The sequence below is a fragment of the Camellia sinensis genome, chromosome 3 (assembly GCF_055761805.1).
Source record: "Camellia sinensis isolate YWXY chromosome 3, ASM5576180v1, whole genome shotgun sequence".
NCBI classification, from domain to species: domain Eukaryota; kingdom Viridiplantae; phylum Streptophyta; class Magnoliopsida; order Ericales; family Theaceae; genus Camellia; species Camellia sinensis.
Window position 1 is genome coordinate 68,316,774 of NC_138963.1, and position 14,220 is coordinate 68,330,993.

Genomic DNA, 14,220 nt, shown 5'->3' on the forward strand with positions numbered 1-14,220 from the left:
AAATTCAATGGGAACATGAGTATATTTATCCTCATCAGATATCGTAAGCTAAGACCATGGTCCCATTTTTGAATTTTTACCTCTATCATATTATTGGCATTAACAAATGAAGGAATGGGGATGTAACTATCAACACAAACACTATTTGCAAATAGTTAACAAAGTAGTAACCGCAACTTTTATCTTTCAGAAAAACAGATACACTTCGACAAGATGATTAGCAGTTTTGTATAAATCGAACCATATAAACAGAGTAATTTTTTCTTTCTTTCTTTGCTCGGTCTTTTACATCTTGCAGTACAAGTGTGCGTATAGAGCATGCAAACCTGAAGCTCACCTAAGAAGAAAAACCATTAGCATTGACGATCTTGTAGGGCAGCGCCACATGCTCGTGACACCACCATGATCCTAATTAGTTGTCATTTCAATTGTTCAAGGCACATTTCTGTAGAGGTTAGTTAGACATAGTAGATCATACCCACTTCGAGCAAAGAAGTGTGAGGTACACTCGGAGCAACATCAGGACCTCTACAGTTTTTGCTTAAAAAAGCATAGACAACTCCAATAGCAAGTTTCTTGAAAATCGACGATGATTTCTTTGCCTGTGCATAAGAATGCCCAAGGATATACGCAACGCCAGACTCCCTAGCCATCAATATCTGCAAAGACACATCTTTAAGTGAAGAACCTTCCAAACGCCCATTCATAGATCCCATCACATGAAAATCTTGTAAAGAGTGAACTATTTTTTCTTCATGACTCAAATGTGTTAATGTGAGGTCAGGAGAATCATGGGTTTCGGTTTCTAAGTTTCCAAACACTCTAGATGATTCTGTTATCGTATGCTACAGCTCATCTTGTCCTTCTTTTTCTACAAATTTTATGATCATGCAAACCAGTCTATTTTCAAAATCGTAGTTCTCTTGTGGCAGATCCTTGTAACCATATTTGACAACACACCTGAACATGCCGTATTCTTTGGGCCCCACCTTACTTATCAGAAACCGTTCCTTCTCATTAACATATGGAACTTGAACAGATTTGATGCAGATAAATACCGCCACCTGATGGAATGCCGGTAAGTTTGTCACAAAGTGTCCGAAAATAGTTGGGACACCTGTCATGAGATTAGTGTAAACAAGTCCTATTCCAGGGACGCGAACCATGCCAAGGCTAGGCCCTAGAGATAGTATTGTCGGGAATCGGGAATCCCGCCCAAGACCTTCCAGAAATTATACCAAGCAAAAAAACACACCCACACTCAAGGAGACACCATATTTAATGTGGTTCGGCCTCAATGTCTACGTCCACGGGAGAATAACCGGTTATCACTATAACAATGGAGAGATTACAGAAAGATTACAATAGAGGAGGAGCTCACACTATCCTCACTCTGCCACTCTCCCGTCTCCCTCGCTCACACCGAGAGAGACGGTCTCTCCGCCTCACATCTCTCACTCTCTTTGGTTTGCTCAGTTTGCTCCATTAAGCTCCACACTCTCTTCCTCTATTTATACACAAACTAGAGGAGCTTTGATTGGCCACTACCTACCCCTTCCACTAGCTCCTTCCCCTAGCTAGTGGGGTAGGTGAAGTGGGAAAACCACCTTCAAGGTCGGTTGGTGCTTGTAATGGGTTGATATCCTACAAATCACCCCCTCAACCCATGTGAGGTGATTCGCTGCACACACTGTTGCTAATCTTGTCACGCCCAAATTTCAACATAGTCTGCATCTCCTCACTGAGACGTTTGCATCCCTTGAAGCTAGAGATAACACACCAGAGATACAACAGGAGGAGGGAATCCTACATCCTCAACTCAACTCACACCACTCTCTGATTTGGAGAGAGCCTCTGCTCTTATCTCCCACAAATCTCTTCCACTTTTTTTGTCTCGGAAGTCTTTATTTGCTATGCTTGAACTTGTGTAACCAAGATATCCTGCACCCCCTGATTGGATGCCCTACACCTCCTGATTGGATGCCTTGCACCCCCTGTCTGAGATGCCCTTGATTGTCATGCATCACCTCGCACGACCAATCATTGAAGCAATAGAAAAACTCATCGTTTGTTCCATCAACGGTCTCGGTTTTCTTTGCTCAGAGCTTTTCTCTGAACTATCAGCCTATGCCTTTTGCACTTCTGAATAACCTCCTACCGTTTCCACATACGCTCGTTGTCTGTGCCTTTGCAATTCCTGATATGTTGTTCAATAGATTAATGGTTGACAGTAGCTCCATCTGTCAAAGCATCGTCAGCTATGCAATTTATTGCATAGTACTCGCACCTATGGCTTCTGGTCTCCCTGCGTTGAGCTCGCCTGAGAGATCCGCATCAACTCTATCCTCCGCTGCCATGGAAATAAAGAAACCACCATAGAGAAAAAGACTTGCCACTCCTTGGCACGCACTCTTGCGTTTTATTCATCTTAATTTCTCTGCCTGGAAGTTCTTGTGAACTTTCAACAACCCGCTGCTGCACACTCTACCCTCGTCTTCTCTGCACTGTACATCTGCACCTTGTATAACACTCTTGCGTACCCACTTGTGCTTTTGTACCTCTATGCTTGTGCTCAGTATGCTCCTCTACAACTATTGTTTTACACATCCACATACCACCAATACCTACTCGTATACAGTAGCTCCAACAGCCACAGCATTTCCCTGACCCTGTACTTGTTGCCAAATCATCTATCCGTCGATAAATGGTCTTCTCTTCTAATTAAACTAGATCTTCCAATGAACTTCGGAGATAATCATTTCTGCGATCTTCTGATCGCCCCTTGACCAATCCTGATCTCCCTCAATTTGCCATTTGATCAAGCCTGATCTCTTTTGGTCTTCAATGATCTATCTCGATCTGTATCTGGTTGTCCAATCTGGTCAGAATCTGCCCATTCTAACCTCTTCAGTGAATCCGCAGCGTTCCACAATATTCGACAACCTTCCTTCGATTATTGAAGATGACAAATTCCCATGTTTTGACAATCTTTAAAAAACAGTTTAGAATTTCACTATTTTGACCTCGCGGTTGCGTCCGGAACAGTCTGTTTAGCTAGGACTAACCTTCGATGTACTTCCGGGAACCTCACTGAAAAACATCCCCGAAACCTGGGGCAAAATTGCAAATTTCCCAAACAACAGGGGCCAAACTATAATTTCACAAACTACAGGGGCCAATATGTAATTTCTCGAACATTCTGGGCCATTTTGTAATTTCCAGAAACTCCAAGGAATATTCTGTTAACCAAAAGGAGTATTCTGTCCAACTCCACTGACGTCTCTGCCATGTGTCACTAATGTCATTTGGGTCGGATTTTCCTGGATCGGATCGGATTTGGGCGACCCATCCGCCTGCTGATGTCACACTTGCATTAGCGCTGTGTCAGCACCTCCAATGAAAAAATAAATAAATTCCATTTCGTTTCCTGAGTCAAGATCAATGGGTGCCTAATCCTTAACCACTACACCAGAAGAGCCCTTGTGTTAAATAATTCCAAACATATTATTTTTGAACTATTTTAACTTCTTTTTCTTCACCACTCCTCCATCAACCGGACTGAACTTCCTGGTGACTTTCCGGCATATTCCGACGAAACTTCAGGCCGCGCATGGAAGCGCATGAGTCCTTCTTTTGGGCTCGCTTTTCTGGGTCTAGATTCCTCACGTAGAGACCTTCCTCTTGGTATGCTCAAAACTCAATTTTGAGCAACTTGATTTCTGGGCCATTTCGAAAAACACACTGTTTTTCACCACCTCGCTTTGATACCACTTGTTGGGAATCGGGGATCCAGTCCAAGACCTTCCAAAAATTATATCAAGCAGAAAAACACACCCACACTCAAGGAGACACCATATTTAATGTGGTTTGGCCTCAATGCCTACGTCCACGAGAGAGTAACCGGTTATTACTATAACAATTGAGAGATTACAGAAAGATTACAATAGAGGATGAGCTCACACTCTCCCGTCTCCCTCGCCCACTCTCCCGTCTCCTTCGCTCACACCGAGAGAGACGGTCTCTCCGCCTCACATCTCTCACTCTCTTTGGTTTGCTCGGTTTGCTCCATTAAGCTCCACACTCTCTTCCTCTATTTATACACAAACTAGAGGAGCTTTGGTTGGCCACCACCTACCCCTTCCACTAGCTCCATCCACTAGCTAGTGGGGTACGTGGAGTGGGAGAACCACCTTCAAGGTGGGTTGGTGCTTGTAATGGGTTGATAGCCTACAAGTATCCTATTCATTGAAACCTTGTTCTCCATGTCGAATTGGTGTTTCTTCAACGTTCCATAGTTCCATAAAAACATTACAGCCATAAAGATAGAAGAGAGTACAAGTGGGATCCACCCACCTTCTGGGACTTCATATAATGCAGCTGAGAGGTAAAGAAGTTCCACCGATCCAAAAAACGCTAGAAATGCAAAGGTTGTGACTATATTTTGCTTGCACACGATTAACATCACCATTGCCATTAAGCAAGTTGTCACAAACATAACGGAAGTAACTGCCAACCCTACGAACTCCGGAAAACAATCCTCTAATTAGGACACAAGAAGGACCTAAAGGTAAAGTAAGCAATTTTGCATTTTAATTAAAATGCATAGATTGATACCATAAGCATGACCAATCATGTTTGAGTCCCTTAATCCGATTGTCACAGCTAAACAGAGGCACATTAGCATCCAATTTACCTCCGGAATGTATATCTGCCCATATATTTTACTTGGAAGTATGAACAATTTTCACAAGGGGAAAGCAATTCAATGCACAACACTGGCTTTTGATGGAGAAGGTAGCTGATATTACAGCCCGACTTCCTATCATGGCTGCGAATGTGGCTACTATGAACACTGGCCAGGATATTGGTTCTGCAAATGAGAGATTTTGTAATTAATAAAATTAACAAAATAAGGATAAGATGTGGTTGTGGGGGTATTTCAATAAACTCTTGCCTGGTATGGCTTTATAAAAACTTCTCTGGATATCTTCGTGGTGTCTAGAGAGGAATGCAGCCTCACCCAAATATGCAAGGACCAAACAGGAATATACAAGAAATGTGAAGGCTATCTGGAATATGAATACAAAGGATTACAATCAAGATTATATGTAAAATAAACTCTGCATTATATGCAAGGACCAAGGTTTGACCATCGTCGTAACAAATTTAAACCTGAACTTCTAATATTTTCATATTAAACTCAGCATTTTTATTGGGTACAATCTTAACCATCCGAATATCTGTGTTATCCAATGCGGCACTATCGCTTGGGCACTTTCAACTTATATGTATTTGCAGTGGTGGGTATGGGGATGGGGTGTAGTGGTTGAACAAGGAGGTGGAGGTGGGTGGACCATGGTAGGAGATGGGGTGGTGGAGGAGGTGGTGGTGATGGTGAAAGAGTCCAATATATATAATGCATATGTGTATGTTCTGTTAATGAAGATGAGATAGAAAAAGACGGTGTGAATATACAAAATTAGCCTCATCTGTTAGTCATTCTAAACGGAGATGGACGGATGTTTAGGAATAGAATCTCTTTATTAATTTATTTAGGGTTTAATATATAAAAAAAATTAAAAAATCAGGGCTTAATTTGTTACAATGATCAAACCTTGGGTGTTTTTTTTTTTTTTTTTGTAGTTTCCCCATAAACGACAAAGCTTCTATTTTATACTTTGTAGCTTTTATGGCTTTAACGTCAGATATTTATAGTAAAAATTACCATCATTGACAATGTGAAAAAGTGGCCCAAATCAGCAAACATAGCCTCCACACCTGAGAAAATAATATGAAGAAAACAAGTTTCCTGTAGCTTTATTCATTAGCAAGTATACAACTAAATTGTATCAGAAGCACTAAAAACGGTACCTGTGATTAAGAGAACCACGCCCCCTAGGTACACCCAGCCTTCAATGCCGGTGCTTCTGAGGAACTTCAACATGTAAACTGGAGAAAGTGCATGAAATATATGCAGATTCCACTTGATAATGTTATATGTCCCAATGCCGCCAATACACAAAAGCCATGCAGTGACAATTGGAGCAAACATGAAAGCAACTGTGTGTGTTCCATGATGCTGAAGAGAGAAAAGCCCCACCAAAATGACACATGAGATTATAATAACATAGTCTGGAAGAAAAAGAAAAGAAATAAATAAAGTAAAAAGTTTATCAGATATTGACAGCAGTCAGTTGTTAAAGTATTTAAGGTTGTGTTTGGATCTTAGATTTGCGGACAAAAAAGAAAAGGGAAGGGAAAATTAAATGAAGTAGAGGTTTTTTTTTTTTTCTCTTTCTCCTTTGCCTGTGCAAATCTAAGATCCAAACATGGCATAAAGGTAACAAAGGAAACTAAACATACTCTCGTGAAGTCCAGTGAATTTAAGTTTAACACCTAAAACTGCTGAAAGAACCTAAAAAAAGAAACACGCAAATCTCTTAAAATAATGGAACTGTAATCCTGAAAATAGAACTTTCTAAAAATAGAACAGATAGAGAAGTCGTCCCTGTAAATGGAATTGAAAAAGCCTTCACATATCCATTTTGACTTGGCATTTGTGTTTCATCATTTAGAATTCAGGGGAAAAAGGGGAGAAAAATATCCATCATAAAACTTGTTAAAATCCACCCACTACACCACTACCACCTCACCTACTCCACTAAACCTAACCCACTACACCACTATCACCTCCACTTCACCTACTCCACTAAACCTAACCCACTATACCACTACCACCTCCACTTCACCTACTCCACCTACCACCTACTACCACCTACTCTTCTATATATAGGAATCATTGTAACATATCTAAATATCAATCAATAATACATACAATTTATTCTCTCTCTCTTTCTCTATACATTATTTCTTACATGGTATCAGAGCTGGTTTAAAACCTAGTATTTTCGCTTCCCCGGCGGGCGGCAACCTCACCTCAGCCGCCCGCCGGACCTCAACCTATTCCGCTAATAAAATCAACAAAGATTTGTGCAACTGTAGTCATGTGTGAGGCTGATGGAGAAGAATTCTTCACCTCATATGACGAGACAGTCTGGAACTGGAAACACTGCAACATTCTGCTCTGGAATTCTGCAGCAGCTAGATTATAGCTTGGTTGAGTGCCAAGCTTTGGTTCTTCCACCTACTCTTGAACTTGCCCAGCAAAGTGTGAAGGTTCATGCTTGTGTTGGAGGGACTAGTGTGCGCGAAGATCAGCGCATTCTCTCCAGTGGGGTTCATGTTGTTGTTGGTACTCCTGGTCGTGTGTTTGACATGTTGCGGAGACAATCACTTCGCCCTGTTTGCATCAAAATGTTTGTCTTGGATGAAGCTGATGAAATGCTGTCACGAGGTTTTTAAAAATCAGATCTATGATATTTTCCAGTTGCTGCCACCCAAAATCCAGGTTGGGGTGTTCTCTGCCACAATGCCACCAGAGGCTCTTGAAATCACCAGGAAATTCATGAATAAGCCTGGAAAGAGAAAAAGCTCATGCTAGGATTTGCGAAGTGATTCGCTGCAGGAATTTTGGCTTTGGATGAAACCCTTACCATACTCCACTCATTCTCTCCAACTGTTCTAACTTTTTATTTTTATTATTATTATTATTATATCAAATAATCAATGCACTCATGTTCCCCACTAACAGTGTCCACTTTTGACCTAAACCATTTTCAATCCATCATTTCTCCTTCACCTTTTGCACCCCACTCACCGACTCTCTCTCCACTTTATCACATGGGTTTGTCCCTCTCTCTCCTCCATTTGATTTCAAAAATCACTTATTTTTATTTATTTTTTTCCAAATCACTTTTCCTCTTTTTTAAATACCCCACTTTATTTTGAAACAATCGCACTGATGTTTTTCATATAATCCATCTATAAATATTTTTTATCTATTTTCTTTCTCCCTTGTTTTCTTTCATTTTATTTTTATTTTTTCAACAAAACACTCCCAAAACAAAAAAAAAAAAAAAAAAAAAAACAACATTTTACAAACTTGTCATTTCTTCATGCCGGGGATCAACCCCGATCAGCATTTTACACCATAAAAAATAAAATAAAATAAAAATAAAATAAAAATAAAAAAACACAAAACAAAACAAAACACAACCAACACAAATCGGAACAGTGAGATTTTTCTTCTCGCCTATTCCACCGGTCTCTTCTTCTTGCCTCCGTCTTGGACGGCCCTTGCCGGTGTTGCCTCCGTGTTTCCTTGTCCACCGAGCACGTTCACTCCCCCATACTCCTCCACTGCAGCATATGGTGGACCTCCAAAACGGAACATCACGGTGGCCTTCCGCTTCAGCTCCTTGTTTTCCGTCTTTAGCACGCTTATCTCTGCTCGCGCATCTTTATACATGCGTTGGAGCAGAGCCAGCTGGGAGTTTAACTGTTGCACTTCATTTGTCCTGCTCTGCAGCCGGTGCGACAAGTTTGTGACCGCCGTCATGGTTTCCACACATGACTTCAGAGTATACTGATTGGCCTCAATATCAGTTTGCACCGCCATTTTTTGCTCCACCGACCGCATCGGAAAGTTCAAAGGAGCAAACCCAGAAGTGTTTGGTTGGGGTTCACTGGCCACCGCACCAGTTATTTCTCTTGTGGACTCGTTCAGTTCTGGAAAGAGCGTAAGCAGACCACGGGAAGAGGAGGCCATGTTCTGGGTAGCTGGACGGGAAGAAGAGGCCATGTTATGGTTGCTGAGTGTTTCAGAGATGGGTTGGTTACAGAGTGTTTACAGAGTGTTACCAGTGTATCTCTCTCAGCCCACGAAGAGTTTTTCAGAGGTTTCAGACTGGTTTGATTTCCACATGTTCTCTCAGCCTCCGCCTTCATTTATATAGCACATGACGAAGAGGCCGACACGCGCACTGTCGATCACGTGCATCGCCGCGTGTCTGGCGCGCCTTTTGATGGCACGTCTTTTTATGGATTGGGCACGCCTTTTGATGGCACGCCTTTTTATGGATTGGGCACGCCTTTTGATGGCACGCCTTTTGAAAGATTGGGCACACCTTTTGAGGGTGCGACTTTTTAAGGGTCCGACAAGACTCTGTAAACTGTCCCGACATTGATTCCGGTTAGCTCCTTTAAGGGTCCGACAAGACTCTGTAAACTGTCCCGACATAGATTCCGGTTAGTTTCTACAAGGGTCCGACAAGACTCTGTAAACTGTCCCGACATAGATTCCGGTTAGTTTCTACAAGGGTCCGACAAGACTCTGTAAACTGTCCCGACATTGTTTCCGGTTAATTTCTACAAGGGTCCGACAAGACTCTGTAAACTGTCCCGACATTGATTCCGGTTAGTTTCTACAAGGGTCCAGCAAGACTCCGTAAACTGTCACCACAACTGTCACAACATTGTCTGCTACAACGGTCCGACATGACCCCATAAACTGTCTTCTACATCGGTCTGACACCGCCATCCAGTGTCCTCTACACCGTTATGACACCACCATACAGTGTCCTCTACATGGTTATGACACCCCCATACAGTGTCCTCTACAACGTTATGACACCACCATCCAGTGTCTTCACCAATGGTCTGACACGACCATACAGTGTCTCTTATCCTCTTTTATTTTTATGTATTTTCTTGTTTTGTTACTCTCTCCAAACTCAAGTTGGTTAGTTCCTATCCCCCTTGAGTTTGCGGGGGGCTGTTAAAATCCACCCACTACACCACTACCACCTCACCTACTCCACTAAACCTAACCCACTACACCACTATCACCTCCACTTCACCTACTCCACTAAACCTAACCCACTATACCACTACCACCTCCACTTCACCTACTCCACCTACCACCTACTACCACCTACTCTTCTATATATAGGAATCATTGTAACATATCTAAATATCAATCAATAATACATACAATTTATTCTCTCTCTCTTTCTCTATACATTATTTCTTACAAAACTCATATAAAACACAACTTTTAGGCATGTAAACAAACAGAAGAACTGTCATTTACACTCTTGCACACTAAAAAATAATTCTAGTAAACAATCTTTGGTTAAGATTCTTTGCTCTATCCCCATAATTTTTGTTACGTCATGAATGTGCTTACCATTGCCACAAATTCAGTTGGTCCATGTCAAAGAGTAAATTTAAATTAAATTGGGTCATATCTCTATGAGCAAAATCATCAACAAGAACATATGCAGACAACCTACTTTAAGAGAATATTGAGAGATCTTCAACTTCACAAGTCCAAATTGAGAACTTATCCTATTGAATCTGAAGCCAGCTCAGATTGAACAATGGCCAACCATAACTTTTCCATGTCATTGATGAGGGAAAAATAAGAAAAGAAAAGAAAAACCACATTTTCTCCTTTCCATGAGTGTTAAATGTAAAAGAATGATAGAATTAGATTTGAAATACATGAATTACATATAGCTATACAAAATAGAGCTCTGCTGAAGGTATGTGTTAAGGAGCAGGGTTCATCCAATTACAGGTTTGGACATGTCATTTGCTAAACAATCACATGATTTTTATGTTAGCAAATAAATAATTATATAACTCAAATTGAAATCCATTGTTAAAATCCAGCAAACCACTAGGCTGGAGATTTATTTATTTATATTTTTTGGTGATTGACTGAATTGAATGATTGCATTAAGAATTTTATATCCATTACTGATATCAAGGTTTAAAACGAGAAAAAAGAAAGCACTGCAATATCAATATCAGCTACCTGATATAGCAGGAGTGAGTATACCATCACCAATTGCCATACACGTTCCGAGCAAAACAAAAATCAATAGACCTTTGAAAAAATTTGGATGCTTCTTAAAGAATGACTTCATAATAGAACTCTGCTATGTTTCTGCTGATCCTTCCACAGCATATGAAGACAGCGTCTCATCTGTGTCTAGTTGATTGGGCAGAATGCTAAGTCTTGCATGTAGGGAGAACAATGCAAAGGTACCACCTGCACTATCAAAGCAAAATTGATGTAGATATAAAGTTTCTTTTTGCTTTCTTTAAATTGAAGCATTTATGCTTCGAATTATTGAGCTCGTGACACACCTTAGAGTTTTGTTCATTGATGGAAGTGGCCAATTTACAAGGAGATTACAGATGCATATTGTAAGAAGCATGCCAATTCTTTTCTTCACTTAAAAAACTGACCGATTGTGGCAGCATTCAAAGGAAGGAGAGAGAGAGAGAGAGCTTAAAGATATAAAAGGGCTTGTATAGATGCATTACCAGAGAATCTTTTAAATTTGTAAGTACAAGCAAAAATAGGAAAGATGAAAGAAAAAATAAAAACTGGAGAAGTGCGTGCATTTTTGTGCGGATTTTCTAAAATGAAATGAAAGTGATCTCAAAGGAAAATGTTAACAAGAGAATTTTTATGTAATACCTCCACTCAAAACGAAGTCAAAGAAGCATTTATGAAAGTACAATGCATCATGATGGTTCATAATTTTGAACTAATAGGACCCAAATAAACCATGTCATTATATGTAAGTGTGTAAAACTTTTCTGTTTGTATGGTAAGCTCTTGAAATGTGAAACAGAAAACACCGCCAAACAAACCCACATTCTTTGTATCTTCAGTTAAGCTCCAAATCTGCCCAGCATAGTTTAATAGTGATTGGGAACAAGATTGAGTCTCGTACAAGATAATAAATATGTTACTCTGTACACATAAAAAGCAAATAGAAGACAACAACGGAAAGGTTGCAGCAAAAGGTGCAAACTTTTAAGCCACAAGCTCGCTTATCTTCCAATAACTGATAAATAAAGCCATGCAAGGTGGAATTGTACCTTCACCATTATCATTGGCTGATAGATGTAGATGTATTTGAAGAGAGCAATGACAGTAAATGTCCAGAAAATAAAGGAAAACACACCATAAATTTCCTCATCATCCTCGTGGAGGCTCAGCTCCCAGAGAAGGTTGTTTTGTGAACATAAAGAGGGGAGGTACTGAGATCACCGTAAACCAATCCAAGACTCTGATAAGCTAAAGTAAGCATGGCTGAACACGATAACTTCTTCAAATTCTGATTAAGGAAACAAATATATCAACATTCAAAAACGAACAGAAAAGAATGTAGAAAGAAAATGCATTGCTTTCGATCGTGATTAAACACTCTAAACATCTCTGTGGCAAGCAAGGGAAGAAGCATTTGTTGTTTTTTCTGATTTAATTTTAGTATATGCCCATTATGTTTTGTTCTTCCATGGAGTCATTTATCTCATGTTTTGTACAAATTCCTTATATTCAAACTCCTAACTCAAACCCAGTTGGTTTTTACTATATTCACATCTCAACTACTAGAAACCCCAAATAATTACTGATATTTCAATGGGACGCTAAATGCTTAAAACCCCAACTGTGACATTAACTCATTATCTACCAATATTATATCCTTTTCCATTGGAAACACATAATCAATACTCCATTTAAACTAACAGAACTTATTTCCATTCAAAGCCTTCAAAATAAACCAACAAAAATCAGATAATATGAAAATTTGGGATCCCCAGCTATAATTAGTCCTTATTATTTGAGTTTCTAGAGCATAAAATGCAAAACCCTTTCAAAGAATTGAACTTCTAGAAAACCCATATAAGAAAAAATTGGGATTATAAAGGAAATGATTACCACTCGACACGACCCCAGAAATCAAAACAAATTAATGAGTGCAAATGTAATATACTGAAAGAAGGACAAAGAAAAATTAAAACACATTGAGAGAGAGAGAGAGAGAGAGAGATGAGAAGGAAGAAATACCTGTTGAGAAATTTCATTTTGCAGAGATGGTCTTGGTTTCATTGTTGAAGGTGGGTCTTGAGAAGCAGAGATTTGAGAGGGGGATGTGAAGAGCAGAGTAGAGTAGAGAAAAGAAACCAATGAGTCAAAAGCATAAAAAGAGTGAGGAATCTGAGAATGTAGGAAGCAAATTGGCAAGTGGTGTGTGCAAAGAAGTTGCAGAATGCATCCACTGTTCTTTCTCTCTCTCCCTCTCTCATATTGGGCCTGTTTGCTCTACCTGTTAAAATAGTTTATACATTATAACTTAATAGATTATAAATTATGACTTTAATTAGAAGTTGTTAATCTATTTGATATAATTGTTAGATTATAAATTTAAGTTGCTGAATAGTATTTGTTAAATAAGCTGTGAAATAGCTTTTTTAATTAATTTTTATTTTTTGTTTGTCTACATTTCTCATAAAAAAATAATAATAATAATCTATAATCTATTTGAGTCTTTTTCTATTTTTAAAAAAATAAAAAATAAAAAAATTTAAGAGTATAACCATAAATTAACATGTTCACAGCAGAAGCTGATAATCAGAAGTAAGGGGTGAGCAACTTATCAGAATCAACTTTTTTGAGTTAAAATAAGCTGTTAGAATCTGAAGCTGTTTGAAATAAATTTAACCAAACAGTCTAAAATAACTTTTTCAAAGCTAAAAGCCATAAGTTGACTCTGAAAAGCTGAAACAAACACCCCAATTGTATAGCTCTTTTTTTTTAAAAAAAAAAAGAAGAAGAAGTCATACCACTAAAAAGATGAGCGGCCGGTGCTACATGATGGGATGTTTTTTTTTTTTTTTTTTGAATTTACATCTCATTAGTGATCTCCCAAATTAGTAGTAGGATGAATTATTATTGCTTTTTTTAATATAATTTTTATTTTATTTTTTATTTTTTTAGGTGTCGTTTGGTAACACTCGTTTTTAATTTTCTGTTTATATTTATAAAAATTTTAAAAACTCAAAAATAAACTTATTTGGTAAATTTTTGATTTATAAATCAGTGATCTCAGTTTATAAATTTGGCCAAAAAATGTAAACTCAAAAAATGTGTTTTCATTTTGAGTTTTGAGTATTTTTTTTTTTTACCACCCAACACTAGCCACCACTCGTCACAATTTTCCACCACCGTCTTCCGCCACCACCACTCACCACCACCTGCCACTACCACTTACCTGCCATCACCACCCCCACCACCACCTGCCACCACCATTCACCACCCATCTTCCACCACCCCCTACCACCACCCACCCCTCACCACCACCACCACTACCACCACCCACCACCCACCTGTCATCCACCCGCCACCACCACTCACCACCTACCTGCCACCACCCATCACCACCAGCCACCTGCCACCCACTTGCCACCACCACCCACCACTCACCCGCCACCCACCTGCCACCACCCACCACCCGC

At 39.5% G+C, this 14,220-nt stretch overlaps 1 pseudogene across 1 annotated transcript in view; it reads right to left on the bottom strand.

Annotated features, from left to right (window-relative positions):
* Positions 1-318: 318 nt before the first annotated feature.
* Positions 319-14,220, bottom strand: part of LOC114263215 (potassium transporter 1-like) — a 32,890-nt pseudogene continuing 18,988 nt past the window's right edge. The window contains exons 2-11 of the transcript XR_014363350.1: positions 12,773-12,922; positions 11,800-12,038; positions 10,723-10,957; positions 6,364-6,416; positions 5,872-6,132; positions 5,726-5,778; positions 4,955-5,069; positions 4,615-4,870; positions 4,239-4,515; positions 319-1,194 (exon numbers count right to left, since the gene is read on the bottom strand). The product of XR_014363350.1 is annotated as a potassium transporter 1-like (transcript). The remainder of the gene's footprint in view (positions 1,195-4,238; positions 4,516-4,614; positions 4,871-4,954; positions 5,070-5,725; positions 5,779-5,871; positions 6,133-6,363; positions 6,417-10,722; positions 10,958-11,799; positions 12,039-12,772; positions 12,923-14,220) is intronic.